The 15,000-nt window shown below is 60.3% G+C and overlaps 1 non-coding gene across 1 annotated transcript; it reads right to left on the minus strand.

Annotated features, from left to right (window-relative positions):
* Positions 1-3,518: 3,518 nt before the first annotated feature.
* On the minus strand, positions 3,519-3,672 carry LOC136679836 (5.8S ribosomal RNA). The gene has a single exon (XR_010796619.1). It is a non-coding gene; the product is annotated as a 5.8S ribosomal RNA (ribosomal RNA).
* Between the last annotated feature and the right edge of the window lie 11,328 nt (positions 3,673-15,000).

The raw sequence follows: 15,000 nt of genomic DNA on the forward strand, positions 1-15,000 counted from the left end.
AGAGATCCACGGAGCCTAGGCTCGGCGCGCGAGGCTCCAGGGACACCGCCCCGACCCACCGAAGCCCCACCACCGGCGGTGGCCCGCTACGAGTCCACACACGCACGAGAGACCGCAACCCCCCCACGCGGACCTACGTTCCATTGCGTCCCTCCGCGTCCCATCGGGGGAGAGCGAAGGGCCGGACGCTCGAGCTTAGCCGGGGGCGGCCCACCCGGCGACGGGCGTCGGGAGCCCGGCCCGGCTTAGGTAGGGAGAGGGAGGCCGAAGGCGGTCATCCGACGGAGGTTAGTCCCGAAGGACGCTCCCCCGCCGGCATCCCACCGACGACCGGCTCCCCTACCGTCGACCTGACCGAGGCCCCCTAAGCGCCACCGCCGAGGGGGGGACACGCACCGGGGCTTAAGGTCTCGCTCGCCGCGACCCACTCTCATCGACCCCGACAGACAGACGGAGCCTTGTTCACGGGGGTTTGGATATACTGGGGGGACAATCTCTCGCCGTGCGCTTCCTCGCGCGCAGGACCCAGTGGGGGGGGGCCCGAAGGTGGACCGGGAACAGCTCCCCGTCGCACGGGCAGCACCGGGCTTTCGGACCCCGCATCAGCAGACACGGGCCCGACCGAGCTCAGCCATTAGAGCCAATCCTTATCCCGAAGTTACGGATCCGTCTTGCCGACTTCCCTTACCTACATTGTTCCAACACGCCAGAGGCTGTTCACCTTGGAGACCTGATGCGGATATGGGTACGGCCTGGGGGGAAATTCACTATACCTCCCCCGGATTTTCAAGGGCCGATGGGAAACGTCCCGGCCGTCGCATAGCGCATGCGACGCCTTTCAGAGCGTTGAGCCCCTATCTCGGGGTCGAACCCATTCCAGGGCGCTCCAGCTCTTTAGCAAGGAGAGAGAATCCTCCCCGGGGTCCCCACCGGCGTCTCCGGGTTCGTTTGCGTTACCGCCACGGGAGCGCCTCTCGGCGGCTCGATCTCCACCAATCCCAGGTACGGGGATATTGGCCCGATCCCCTTTCGGTCAGCGCGAGGCAGACGAGACCATCGCCCCAGCATTTTCCGAACGGCGCTCGCCTATCCCTTAGGACCGACTAACCCACGGCCAAGCGCTGTCGGCGTGGAACCCTTCTCCACTTCGGCCTTCAAAGTTCTCATCTGAATATTTGCTACTACCACCAAGATCTGCACCCGCGGCGGCTCGACCCAGGCTCGCGCCAAAGGCTTCTGCGCCACCGCGGCGCCCCTCCTACTCGTCGCGGCATACGGTCCCATGAGTCTCGGTTCTCTCTCTCATTCTCGCTGGCTTTTGGGGGGGGTGGGAGACAAGTACCGCCAGCGACGGCCGGGTATGGGCCCGACGCTCCAGCGCCATCCATTTTCAGGGCCAGTTGATTCGGCAGGTGAGTTGTTACACACTCCTTAGCGGATGCCGACTTCCATGGCCACCGCCCCGCTGTCTATATCAACCGACACCTTTCTTGGGGTCTGATGAGCGTCTGCGTCGGGCGCCTTAACCCGCGCGTTCGGTTCATCCCGCAGCACCAGTTCTGCTTACCAAAAGTGGCCCACTCGGCACCGTCAATTCCATGCCCGGCTCCAAGCCTGCGAGCCGGGCCTCTTACCCATTTAAAGTTTGAGAGTAGGGCGAGGCCCGTTTCGGCCCCGCGGCCTCCAGTCATTTCTTTACCGGATAAAACTTGAAGTTTCGGCGCCGGCTATCCTGAGGGAAACTTCGGAGGGAACCAGCTACTAGATGGTTCGATTAGTCTTTCGCCCCTATACCCAGGTCGGACGACCGATTTGCACGTCAGGACCGCTGCGGGCCTCCACTCAGGGTTTCCCCTGGCTTCGCCCTGCCCAGGCATAGTTCACCATCTTTCGGGTACCACCGCGTATGCTCTGGCTCCGCTCTCCGCACGTGGGAAGAGCAGGCCGGTGGTGCGCCGCCCGCCCCCTCGGAGGGTTAGGACGGATCCCACCTCAGCCGACGCGCGCCGGCCTTCACCTTCGTTGCGCCTCCGGGGGTTCTGGTCCCTTCGACTCGCATACGCGTTAGACTCCTTGGTCCGTGTTTCAAGACGGGTCGTTCGGGGTCCGAACTTAGCCGCTGACCTTAGGCGTTCGGGTGCTGTGGGCCTGGATCGCCCCCCGCATCGCCGTAGCGGGCCTAGCCCGGGGCTGAGGACAGCCCAGCCGGCCCGCTTCGACCGAACGATCGGGGGGGGCCCCCATCCCCATCCCGGAGGAGGGGAGAACGCGGAAAGGACATTGCTCCACGGCCCCGGCGTTATCGGCGAAGTCGGAGCGAGGGGCTGTAGCGGAACGCCCGTGTCCGGGGGCCGCGTGGGGACTCCCTTCTCCGGACGGACCTACCTTCACCCTCGGGCCCTTCCAAGCCTAACCGGAGCCGGTCGCGACTCACCACCACGCGGGGAAAGTACACCGGGCGGGGCCGGACCTCCGTACGCCCGACAGGCCCGAAGTCCAGAGGCGAAGCGCAGAGCCGAAGCGGGGAGCGGTGGAGTCGGCACCCCACCCCTCTCGCCCGGATACGCTCGCACCCCCGACCGCGGAACCCGACGAGCGCGGGGCCGTCCGCCCGGCTGAATCCCCCGGGGCAGTCTTCTCGGTCCCCGTACGTTTACCTCTCAACGGTTTCACGCTCTGTTGAACTCTCTCTTCAAAGTCCTGTTTCAACTTTCCCTCACGGTACTCGGTTCGCTATCGGTCTCGTGCCGGTATTTAGCCTTAGATGGAGTTTACCACCCGCTTTGGGCTGCATTCCCAAGCAACCCGACTCCGAGAAGCCCGACCTACCCGGGCGGGAACGCGGGACTCGCTACCGGGCTTTCACCGTCTATGGGAAGAAGCCACGTTCGCGAGGACTTGGTCCCGCGTCCGCACCGAGACGGATCTTACGGACTTCCGTACGCTACATTTCCCGGCCAACCCCGGTCAGGGGAAAGTGGGATTCAGCGCTGGGCTCTTCCCTGTTCGCTCGCCGCTACTAAGGGAATCCTTGTTAGTTTCTTTTCCTCCGCTTACTGATATGCTTAAGTTCAGCGGGTCGTCTCGTCTGATCTGAGGCCGCACACAGAGGTTTCTTATGCGGGGGCGAGGGCGGAGGCGGAGGGCCGAAGGCTAGGGGCGAGGGGCGAGAGCCCGGCACGAGACCGAACTCCGCGACACCTTCCCCCCCACCCCGGCCGCTCGCCCGCCCGCTCACTCGCCCGCTCGCTGGGTTTAATCGGCACTCGCCACCCCCGCGTCCGACTGCGCGGAGCCCCGCTCGGGACTCGGGGAGAGACCGTAACGGACGTGGACCCGGACCTACTCGGCTCTCCCTCCGTTCCCTGTACGGAGCTCTCTCGCAACACGGGCCGCGTGGACTGGCTCGGAACCGAGTCTTCGTTTGGGAAGACGAAGGGCCGTTTTCAGGCCCTGCGAGCTTCCAGCCGCGGTCTCTCTCTCTCAGCGGGGGCGCGGAGACCGATCGATGGGTAAAGCGACCCTCAGACAGGCGTGGCCGCGGGATGGACCCCCGCGGCCGCAATATGCGTTCGAAATTTCGATGATCTGTGTCCTGCAATTCACATTAGTTAACGCAGATGGCTGCGTTCTTCATCGAAGCACGAGCCGAGTGATCCACCGCTAAGAGTCGTATTCGGGTTTGTGCCCGGCCCGTTACAGGCCGGGCGAAGGAAGCCATTCGAACAAGAGACAATTTTTGCCAATATATTTCAAGCCGGGTGCCTTCCACCCCCGTGCAGGGGGGGAAAGGTCATTGAACCTGGGCGTCACCACCGGACCGAGGAGTTACGGCCCGGGGGACGATCGCCCGAGTAGGTGCCCGAGACTTACGTGGTTTAGGAGACCGGGGTCTAGGCACCCGCCGTTCCCGGCGAGGCCCAGGGGTTTGGTTCGCTGCGTTACGGGTCCCGGTCTAAGGCATTCAGGCGTGCGCTCAAAGCCAAGCTCTCCACCCCGGAGGGTATGAGCGAGGCCCGGTGGTACGCTCCCAAGTCCCCGCTTAGGGGAAGGCGCTGGGTAGATCCCACCTAGTCAGGACCGGCGGGCACCGGCCGTCTCCTTTCGGGTGTTTATAAACGCATCCGGGGTTCGTGAGGCCCCTTCAACTCGCGCACCGGCCTTAGACTATTATACGGTCCGTCTCTGCGAAGCCAACATCGGGGGTATTTTGCATGCGCTCTTAAGCTCCGCTCTAACCCCGTGAGGGGAAAGAGTTTCGCCCGGCGGTACGCTCCCGTCCACCACCGCCCCCTGTGCCGGGGGGATGGGTTCAGGGAGATCCCACCGAGGCCGGCGAGCACCGGCCAACGCCCTGGGGGTGAGTAAGCCCCTTTGACTCGCGCACGCACAATCAAGCCTTCAACGATCAATGGTTTTTTGGGTTTAACTACCCGGCGGGCGGCTCCGGCGCCACTCTTCCCCCCGCGAACGGGAGGGGCGGACCGGGGTACCTATGCACCTAAGGCGGTCCTCGCATAACCCCGAGTTCCGAAGCCGGCTCGCTACGTCCACCCACCCGGAGGGGGGAGAGACTCACGTCGGCCGACGACGAAAGGTACGAGGCTTCTGCGGTCCATACCTTGAAGGTACCCGCCGGGGGGGAGGTTCGGCCTCTCGAGTCCGACTCGACAACCGGCACGGACGGCGGGCGCCGACCGCGGCCAGGTCACCGTTATTGATCCTTCCGCAGGTTCCCCTACGAAAACCTTGTTACGACTTTTACTCCCTCTAGATGTCCGGGTTCGATCGACTTCCCATCGCCCGGAGGCGACCCCCGTTCGAGGGCCGCCCCGGGGACGGTCCGAGGACCTCACCGAGGCATCCGATCGGTAGTAGCGACGGGCGGTGTGTACAAAGGGCAGGGACTTAATCGACGCGGGCTGGTGACCCGCGCCTACTTGGAATTCCTCGTTCGAGGGGAATAGTTGCAATCCCCTGTCCCCAGCGGGGAATGGCGTTCATAGGATTGCCCGCACCTCTCGGCGTAGGGTAACTTACATGTTGAACCAGCCATTGTAGCTCACGTGCGACCCCGGACTTCTAAGGGCATCACAGACCTGTTATTGCTCCATTTCTCAAGTGGCTTCTGTGCCACAAATCGCTCTAAGAAGTTTAGCCACCGACCGCTGATTCCCACCGGGCGAACCCCAACCTTCAGGCCCGCGGTAAGCGGGAGGGCACCGGGGAGGGGAGAGGGAAGGCGAAGGCGAAGGACGGACAACCCACACCCGGAGAGCGGAACGAGGTGCGGACGGCATCGGGGAGGGAACCGAACGCGAAGGGGAGAGGCCGGAGCCACCCACTCGACGCAGAACTGAACCCCCGTCAACCGCATCACCTCCCCGAACCGATCCGGGGTAGAACCGGACCCCCGCCGAAACCCCCAACACCCCCACCCCGATGGGGACCCCCCGCGAACGGGGACCTTCGGGGATAGAGTCCGACCCAGGAGAGGGGCCGTGTAACTACTTAAAGGATGGGATCTCGTTCGTTACCGGAATTGACCAGACGAATCGCTCCACGAACTACCAACGGCCATGCACCACCACCCACAGAATCGAGAAAGAGCCGTCAATCTGTCAATCCTTACCGTGTCCGGGCCGGGTTAGGTTCCCCGCGTTGAGTCAAATTAAGCCGCAAGCTCCACTCCTGGTGGTGCCCTTCCGTCAATTCCTTTAAGTTTCAGCTTTGCAACCGTACTCCCCCCAGAGCCCAAAGACTCGTGGTTTCCCGGACGCTGCCCGGCGGGTCATAGTCGTTAACCCAACGCCGCCGGATCGCGGGTCGGCATAGTTTACGGTCGGAACTACGACGGTACCTGATCGTCTTCGATCCTCCGACTTTCGTTCTTGATTAATGAAAACATTCTTGGCAAATGCCTTCGCTTTTGTCCGTCCCGCACCGGTCTACGAATTTCACCTCTCTCGGTGCGGTACGAATGCCCCCGGCCGTCCCTCTTAATCATGACCTTTGGTCCGTCAAACCCACGAAATAGGACCAAGAGAGCGGTCGGATACCCCCCCGGCTCGGGGAACCGTGCGGCGGCCAGAAAACGGCCCCGCCCGGCCGCCTCGCCGAAGAGCTCCGACTCGCCCCCCATGGGAAGGCCTTATTCCATTATTCCTAGCTCAGTCCATTCAAGGCACGCTTCGGCCTGCTTTGAGCACTCTGTTTTGTTCAAAGTAAACGCACCGGACCCTTCCGCCCCCCACGTATTCAACCGCGGCGGACGACCCAGCTAAGGGCCTCTCCGCGGAGGAAGGGAGCAGAGGACACCGGATGAGTAGGGACAAGGTCCCGCGACCTCCACCCAGAGACCCGCGGGGGGTCCCCAACCCCCCCGGAGAGGGGCAGCTTCCCACCGCGAAGTCCGGACGGGCAGAGGCCCGGCAGCCGGGACCCGTCCCCGGATCCAACTACGAGCTTTTTAACTGCAGCAACGTTAACATACGCTATTGGAGCTGGAATTACCGCGGCTGCTGGCACCAGACTTGCCCTCCAATGGGTCCTCACCCACGGACGTAGATTGAGTTCATTTCGGTCCCGAAACCTTCAAACGGGGCCTCGCACCGATATTTTTCGTCACTACCTCCCCGTGTCGGGAATGGGTAATTTGCGCGCCTGCTGCCTTCCTTGGATGTGGTAGCCGTTTCTCAGGCTCCCTCTCCGGAATCGAACCCAGATTCCCCGTTACCCGTGGTCACCACACGTAGTCCCGTAGACTACCGTCGAAAGTTGATAGGGCAGACACTCGAATGAGACGTCGCCGCCCCGAAGGGCTCTGCGATCGGCCAAAGGTTATCTAGAGTCACCAAAGCGGACCCGACCGGAGTCGGGAGGGGGTTTTTTGGTTCTGATAAATGCACGTATCCGTGGGGGGCGCCGAGGGGGGAAGGTGAACCAGTCACCGACCACCTCGAAACGGCACCCCCACTTCCAACGCTTCGTTTGCATGTATTAGCTCTGGAATTACCACAGTTATACCAAGTAACGTGTGGAGCGATCAAAGGAACCATAACTGATTTAATGAGCCATTCGCAGTTTCACTGTACCAACGCCCGTGTGTACTTAGACTTGCATGGCTTAATCTTTGAGACAAGCATATGATACTGGCAGGATCAACCAGGCCGATCCCTCTGGTACTCAAACCCGGCTTGGGGAAAGAGAGAGAGTCGGTGGTGCGTGGAACTCGACCCCCCGAAGGAGGAAGAGACGCGCACCGCGGAAAGGCTTTTCGAACGAGACCCCCCGGAGGTGGGTCTGCAATCGGGGGTTTGACTACTTGGAAAATGTACGATTCAAGGCCCGGACGGTGCAGGCTAGGGGCCGGTTCCTTCCCTCAATAGGATCCCGACCCTAAGGCACCACCGACTCGGACCTTTTAACGGACCCAAACTGCGGTGGAAATTAGACCGACGGATCGGCTAAGTCTCCCTCGGAACGATTCTGGGACAAGCGGACCCCCTGTTACGGGGGGTCCACGAGCCATGGAGGCTGGAGCACGTGGCGGGGAGGATCGTTCTAAAAGCCGGTATTATTTCGGATTAGAAGCCTGCCCCTGGTGCTCCGGGTATGCGCCGCGGTCCTTGGTAGGACCGATACGCGGACAAGCCGCAAAATCCTGGCCCCCTCGCAGTGCGAGGAGGTCGGCAAAGGTTTTACGATTCGCCCCCCGGAGCCTACGGTTAGTTTTCTCGATTTAAGAAGACGAAGGGGGTCGGGGCCCGGGAACCGTAAACCGAGCGCCTCTTCCCCTGCGAACTTCCAGCCGCGGTCCTTGGTAGGACCGATACGCGGACAAGCCGCAAATCCTGGCCCCCTCGCAGTGCGAGGAGGTCGGCAAAGGTTTTACGATTCGCCCCCCCGGAGCCTACGGTTAGTTTTCTCGATTTAAGAAGACGAAGGGGGTCGGGGCCCGGGAACCGTAAACCGAGCGCCTCTTCCCCTGCGAACTTCCAGCCGCGGTCCGTTTAAAAAGACCGATCCGTGACACCTCTAATGCGCTCTTTGCCTCCGGCCGTTTCCAGCGCGGGGGCCCGGTGGTGCGCTCCCAAGTCCCCGCGGAGGGGAAAATCTGGGAGATCCCACATTAGACCAAGCGGAACGCCGGTCTTCGCCTCGGGGGTTTGTATGCCCCTTTCGACTCGCGCACGGGCAAGAGTTAGGTTAGGAACGGGGACAACTGCCGGCGGGCGGCCCGTCGCACCCACCCCGCAAGTGGGCAGGTGGTCGGTGGCCTGTGGACCCGCCGCTCGGATTCGTTTATAGTAGGAACCATAACGGGGTACAACCCTCATACGCTCGACCCCCTCACGCCCAGAGAAGTGTTCACCTCCCTGGGCATATATCGAACGAATCATCGGGATTGAAGGGGAGGCCACCCAAACCATCCCCTTAGCCCAGAGGGGTGCCAGTCCTCGGGCTTCGGTATTCGCATCACCGGGGTCTATGGAGGTCTCGACTTAGGTTTTGAAAACCTCCAGAGGGGGGGCCGGATTAACCACCACCCTAGCCCAGAGGGGTGCCAGTCCTCGGGCTTCGGTATTCGCATCACCGGGGTCTATGGAGGTCTCGACTTAGGTTTTGAAAACCTCCAGAGGTGGGGCCGGATTAACCACCACCCTAGCCCAGAGGGGTGCCAGTCCTCGGGCATGTCACTTCGCATCACCGGGGTTCTATGGAGGTCTCGACTTAGGTTTTAAAAACCTCCAGAGGGTGGGGGCATATCTTATCCCCACCCTAGCCCAGAGGGGTGCCAGTCCTCGGGCATGTCATTTCGCATCACCGGGGTCTACGGAGGTCTCGACTTAGGTTTTGAAAACCTCCAGAGGGTGGGGGCATATCTTATCCCCACCCTAGCCCAGAGGGGTGCCAGTCCTCGGGCTTCGGTATTCGCATCACCGGGGTCTACGGAGGTCTCGACTTAGGTTTTGAAAACCTCCAGAGGGTGGGGCCTGACTTACCACCAACCCTTAGCCCAGAGGTGTGCCACTCCTCGGGCATGGAATTCGCATCAACGGGGTCTACGGATGTCTCGACTTAGGTTTTGAACACATCCAGGGAAGCAGAGCGGACATTCCCATTATTTCAAGCCCATCGGGAAGCCACTCCTTTGGGCATAGCGTTTCGCATCGCTGTTACCCAAACTTACGTCTGATTTAATGCCTCCCTAATATCCCGACGGCACCAGGCTGAGAAACCATATGCCCACAGGATTTGAGGCGTTGGAACCTCGTTCGCATAGCCGACAACGATGAACCTCCCTCGGACTCGCTACGAGGCTTGAGGAGGGTCCTGATTTTCTTAAAATCTCAGGTGAGGGACTTAGAAAATTTTCACTTTAAAACCACAGACCTCCAGAGGAGAGACCGGGCTTATCACAACCTTAGCCCAGAGGGCGTCACTCCTCGGGCATGTCACTTCGCATCACCGGGGGTCCATGGATGTCTCGACTTAGGTTTTGAACACATCCAGAAGGGGGGGCCGGATTAACCACCACCCTTAGCCCAGAGGGGTGCCAGTCCTCGGGCTTTAAATTCGCTTCGCCGGGGTCTATGGAAGTCATTTTTTAGACCTCCAGAGGGGAGGCAACCCAAACCATCCCCTTAGCCCAGAGGTGTGCCACTCCTCGGGCTTGTGTATTCGCATCACCGGGGTCCATGGAAGTCATTTTAGACATCCAGAGGGGAGGCCACCCTAACCATCCCCTTAGCCCAGAGGGGTGCCAGTCCTCGGGCTTTAAATTCGCTTCGCCGGGGTCTATGGAAGTCATTTTTAGACCTCCAGAGGGGAGGCAACCCAAACCATCCCCTTAGCCCAGAGGTGTGCCAATCCTCGGGCTTGTGTATTCGCATCACCGGGGTCCATGGAAGTCATTTTAGACATCCAGAGGGGAGGCCACCCTAACCATCCCCTTAGCCCAGAGGGGTGCCAGTCCTCGGGCTTTAAATTCGCTTCGCCGGGGTCTATGGAAGTCATTTTTAGACCTCCAGAGGGGAGGCAACCCAAACCATCCCCTTAGCCCAGAGGTGTGCCACTCCTCGGGCTTGTGTATTCGCATCACCGGGGTCCATGGAAGTCATTTTAGACATCCAGAGAGTGGGGCCGGTCTTACCACCACCCTTAAGCCCAGAGGGCGTCACTCCTCGGGCATGAAATTCGGATTACCGGGGTCTATGGATGTCTCAACTTAGGTTTTGAACACATCCAGAGGGGAGGCCACCCAAACCATCCCCTTAGCCCGGAGGTGTGCACCTCCTCGGGCTTCAAATTCGAATCACCGGGGTCCATGGAAGTCATTTTAGACATCCAGAGAGTGGGGCCGGTCTTACCACCACTCTTAGCCCAGAGGGCGCCACTCCTCGGGCATGAAATTCGCATCACCGGGGTCCATGGAAGTCAGTTTAGACCTCCAGAGAGTGGGGCCGGTCTTACCACCACTCTTAAGCCCAGAGGGCGTCACTCCTCGGGCATGAAATTCGGATTACCGGGGTCTATGGATGTCTCAACTTAGGTTTTGAACACATCCAGAGGGGAGGCCACCCAAACCATCCCCTTAGCCCGGAGGTGTGCACCTCCTCGGGCTTGAAATTCGAATCACCGGGGTCCATGGAAGTCAGTTTAGACCTCCAGAGAGTGGGGCCGGTCTTACCACCACCCTTAAGCCCAGAGGGCGTCACTCCTCGGGCATGGAATTCGCATCAACGGGGTCTACGGATGTCTCGACTTAGGTTTTGAACACATCCAGGGAAGCAGAGCGGACATTCCCATTATTTCAAGCCCATCGGGAAGCCACTCCTTTGGGCATAGCGTTTCGCATCGCTGTTACCCAAACTTACGTCTGATTTAATGCCTCCCTAATATCCCGACGGCACCAGGCTGAGAAACCATATGCCCACAGGATTAGAGGCGTCTGAACCCCTTTCGCATAGCCGACAACGATGAACCTCCCTCGGACTCGCTACGAGGCTTGAGGAGGGTCCTGATTCTCTTAAAATCTCAGGTGAGGGACTTAGAAAATATTCACTTTAAAACCACAGACCTCCAGAGGAGAGACCGGGCTTATCACAACCTTAGCCCAGAAGGCACCACTCTTCGGGCATGTCACTTCGCATCACCGGGGTCCATGGAAGTCTCGACTTAGGTTTTGAACGCATCCAGAGGGTGGGAGCCGGACTTACCACCACCCTTAGCCCAGAGGGCGTCACTCCTCGGGCATAAAATTCGGATAACCGGGGTCCATGGAAGTCAATTTTGACCTCCAGAGAGGGGGGGGGCCTGGCTTACCACCACCCTAAGCCCAGAGGGCGTCACTCCTCGGGCATGAAATACGCTACACCGGGGTCCATGGAAGTCAGTTTAGACCTCCAGAGAGGGGGGGCCGGGCTTACCACCACCCTTAGCCCGGAGGGCACCACTCCTCGGGCTTGAAATTCGCATCACCGGGGTCCATGGAAGTCTCGACTTAGGTTTTGGAAACCTCCAGAGGGGGGGCTGCACTTACCACCACCCTAAGCCCAGAGGGCGTCACTCCTCGGGCATGAAATACGCTATACCGGGGTCCATGGAAGTCCTTTTAGACCTCCAGAGAGGGGGGGGCCGGGCTTACCACCACCCTTAGCCCAGAGGGCACCACTCCTCGGGCTTGAAATTCGCATCACCGGGGTCCATGGAAGTCTCGACTTAGGTTTTGGAAACCTCCAGAGGGGGGGCTGCACTTACCACCACCCTTAGCCCAGAGGTTCATCACTCCTCGGGCATGAAATTCGGATAACCGGGGTCCATGGAAGTCAGTTTAGACCTCCAGAGAGTGGGGCCGGGCTTACCACCACCCTAAGCCCAGAGGGCGTCACTCCTCGGGCATGAAATTCAGATAACCGGGGTCCATGGAAGTCAGTTTAGACCTCCAGAGAGTGGGGCCGGGCTTACCACCACCCTAAGCCCAGAGGGCGTCACTCCTCGGGCATGAAATTCGGATAACCGGGGTCCATGGAAGTCTCGACTTAGGTTTTGGAGACCTCCAGAGGGGGGGCCGGGCATACCACCACCCTTAGCCCAGAGGGCGTCACTCCTCGGGCATGAAATACGCTATACCGGGGTCCATGGAAGTCAGTTTTGACCTCCAGAGAGGGGGGGCCTGGCTTACCACCACCCTAGCCGAGAGGGCGTCACTCCTCGGGCATGAAATTCGCTTCACCGGGGTCCATGGAAGTCATTTTAGACCTCCAGAGAGGGGGGGCTGCACTTACCACCACCCTAGCCGAGAGGGCGTCACTCCTCGGGCATGAAATTCGGATCACCGGGGTCCATGGAAGTCAGTTTAGACCTCCAGAGAGTGGGGCCGGGCTTACCACCACCCTAAGCCCAGAGGGCGTCACTCCTCGGGCATGAAATTCGGATAACCGGGGTCCATGGAAGTCTCGACTTAGGTTTTGGAGACCTCCAGAGGGGGGGCCGGGCATACCACCACCCTTAGCCCAGAGGGCGTCACTCCTCGGGCATGAAATACGCTTAACCGGGGTCCATGGAAGTCAATCTAGACCTCCAGAGAGGGGGGGCCGGGCTTACCACCACCCTTAGCCCAGAGGGCATCACTCCTCGGGCATGAAATTCGCATCACCGGGGTCCATGGAAGTCAGTTTAGACCTCCAGAGGGGGGGCTGAGCATACCACCACCCTTAGCCCAGAGGTGTGCTCCTCATCGGGCATGAAATACGCTTCACCGGGGTCCATGGAAGTCATTCGAGACCTCCAGAGGGGGGGCCGGGCATACCACCACCCTTAGCCCAGAGGTGAGTCACTCCTCGGGCATCAAATTCGCATCACCGGGGTCCATGGAAGTCAGTTTAGACCTCCAGAGGGGGGGCTGAGCATACCACCACCCTTAGCCCAGAGGTGTGCTCCTCATCGGGCATGAAATACGCTTCACCGGGGTCCATGGAAGTCATTCGAGACCTCCAGAGGGGGGGCCGGGCATACCACCACCCTTAGCCCAGAGGTGAGTCACTCCTCGGGCATCAAATTCGCATCACCGGGGTCCATGGAAGTCAGTTTAGACCTCCAGAGGGGGGGCTGAGCATACCACCACCCTTAGCCCAGAGGTGTGCTCCTCATCGGGCATGAAATACGCTTCACCGGGGTCCATGGAAGTCATTCGAGACCTCCAGAGGGGGGGCCGGGCATACCACCACCCTTAGCCCAGAGGTGAGTCACTCCTCGGGCATCAAATTCGCATCACCGGGGTCCATGGAAGTCAGTTTAGACCTCCAGAGGGGGGGCTGAGCATACCACCACCCTTAGCCCAGAGGTGTGCTCCTCATCGGGCATGAAATACGCTTCACCGGGGTCCATGGAAGTCATTCGAGACCTCCAGAGGGGGGGCCGGGCATACCACCACCCTTAGCCCAGAGGTGAGTCACTCCTCGGGCATCAAATTCGCATCACCGGGGTCCATGGAAGTCAGTTTAGACCTCCAGAGGGGGGGCTGAGCATACCACCACCCTTAGCCCAGAGGTGTGCTCCTCATCGGGCATGAAATACGCTTCACCGGGGTCCATGGAAGTCATTCGAGACCTCCAGAGGGGGGGCTGGGCATACCACCACCCTTAGCCCAGAGGTGAGTCACTCCTCGGGCATCAAATTCGCATCACCGGGGTCCATGGAAGTCAGTTTAAACATCCAGAGGGGGGGGGCCGAGCATACCACCACCCTTAGCCCAGAGGTGTGCTCCTCATCGGGCATCAAATTCGCATCACCGGGGTCCATGGAAGTCATTCGAGACCTCCAGAGGGGGGGCCGAGTATACCACCACCCTTAGCCCAGAGGTGAGTCACTCCTCGGGCATCAAATTCGCATCACCGGGGTCCATGGAAGTCAGTTTAGACCTCCAGAGGGGGGGCCGAGCATACCACCACCCTTAGCCCAGAGGTGAGTCACTCCTCGGGCATCAAATTCGCATCACCGGGGTCCATGGAAGTCAGTTTAAACATCCAGAGGGGGGGGCCGAGCATACCACCACCCTTAGCCCAGAGGTGTGCTCCTCATCGGGCATCAAATTCGCATCACCGGGGTCCATGGAAGTCAGTTTAGACCTCCAGAAAGGGGGGCCGAACCTACCACCAACCTTAGCCCAGAGGGCGTCACTCCTCGGGCTTCAAACTCCCATCGCCGGGGTCCCATGGAAGTCTCGACTTAGGTTTTGAACCGTTCCGGGGTCACCTCCAGTGAGATAACGCGGAAATCTCACTATATTCATGCCCACAGGCGAACCAGAGCCTTGGGCTTGTCATAGTTACATACGGTGTACCCAAACTTTCGTCTTTTCTAAAGGAACCCTAATGTCCTGACGGCACCGCACTGGAAACCCCCATGCCCTCTGAATTTTTACCTCTCCGAGGTGCTCCGTTTTGGGCTTGCTACCTAGGGCGAAGAGGGTCAGAAATTTTTCTAAGTCCTACTTTAAAACGTCCCACTGGGAGAACACTAGGGTTAGCACTTTGCCAAAAAATCACGGCTGAATGCAATTTTCACGCCTCGCACCCTTTGTTCGTTTAGATTTAACAAAAAAATCAACCGACCCCCCTTTTTAACAACGCTTTGCCGAATTTAGCTCACTTTTCCCGGCCTGGAATATCTCACGCTTGCCCCCCACGGTACTTACCTCCGGGGAAGACACCCCCGTCGCTGCCAACGCCCATGCCCGGCCCAGGCTCACCCGACTCGGCCTCGCTCGCTCCATCGCCCGCTCCAAACCTCCGGGGAGAAGACCCCCATCGCCGCCAACGCCCATGCCCGGCCCAGGCTCACCCGACTCGGCCTCGCTCGCTACATCGCCCCGCTCCAAACCTCCGGGGCTGGACCTCCACCAACCCAGCGCACCTCTCGAACCTATCCGGCCCACACTTAAGCACTCCTCCTCGGACTAAACCATCCAGCCCGCGCCGCTGGAACGAGCGCCCA

Source organism: Hoplias malabaricus, chromosome Y, assembly GCF_029633855.1.
Source record: "Hoplias malabaricus isolate fHopMal1 chromosome Y, fHopMal1.hap1, whole genome shotgun sequence".
Lineage (NCBI taxonomy): Eukaryota > Metazoa > Chordata > Actinopteri > Characiformes > Erythrinidae > Hoplias > Hoplias malabaricus.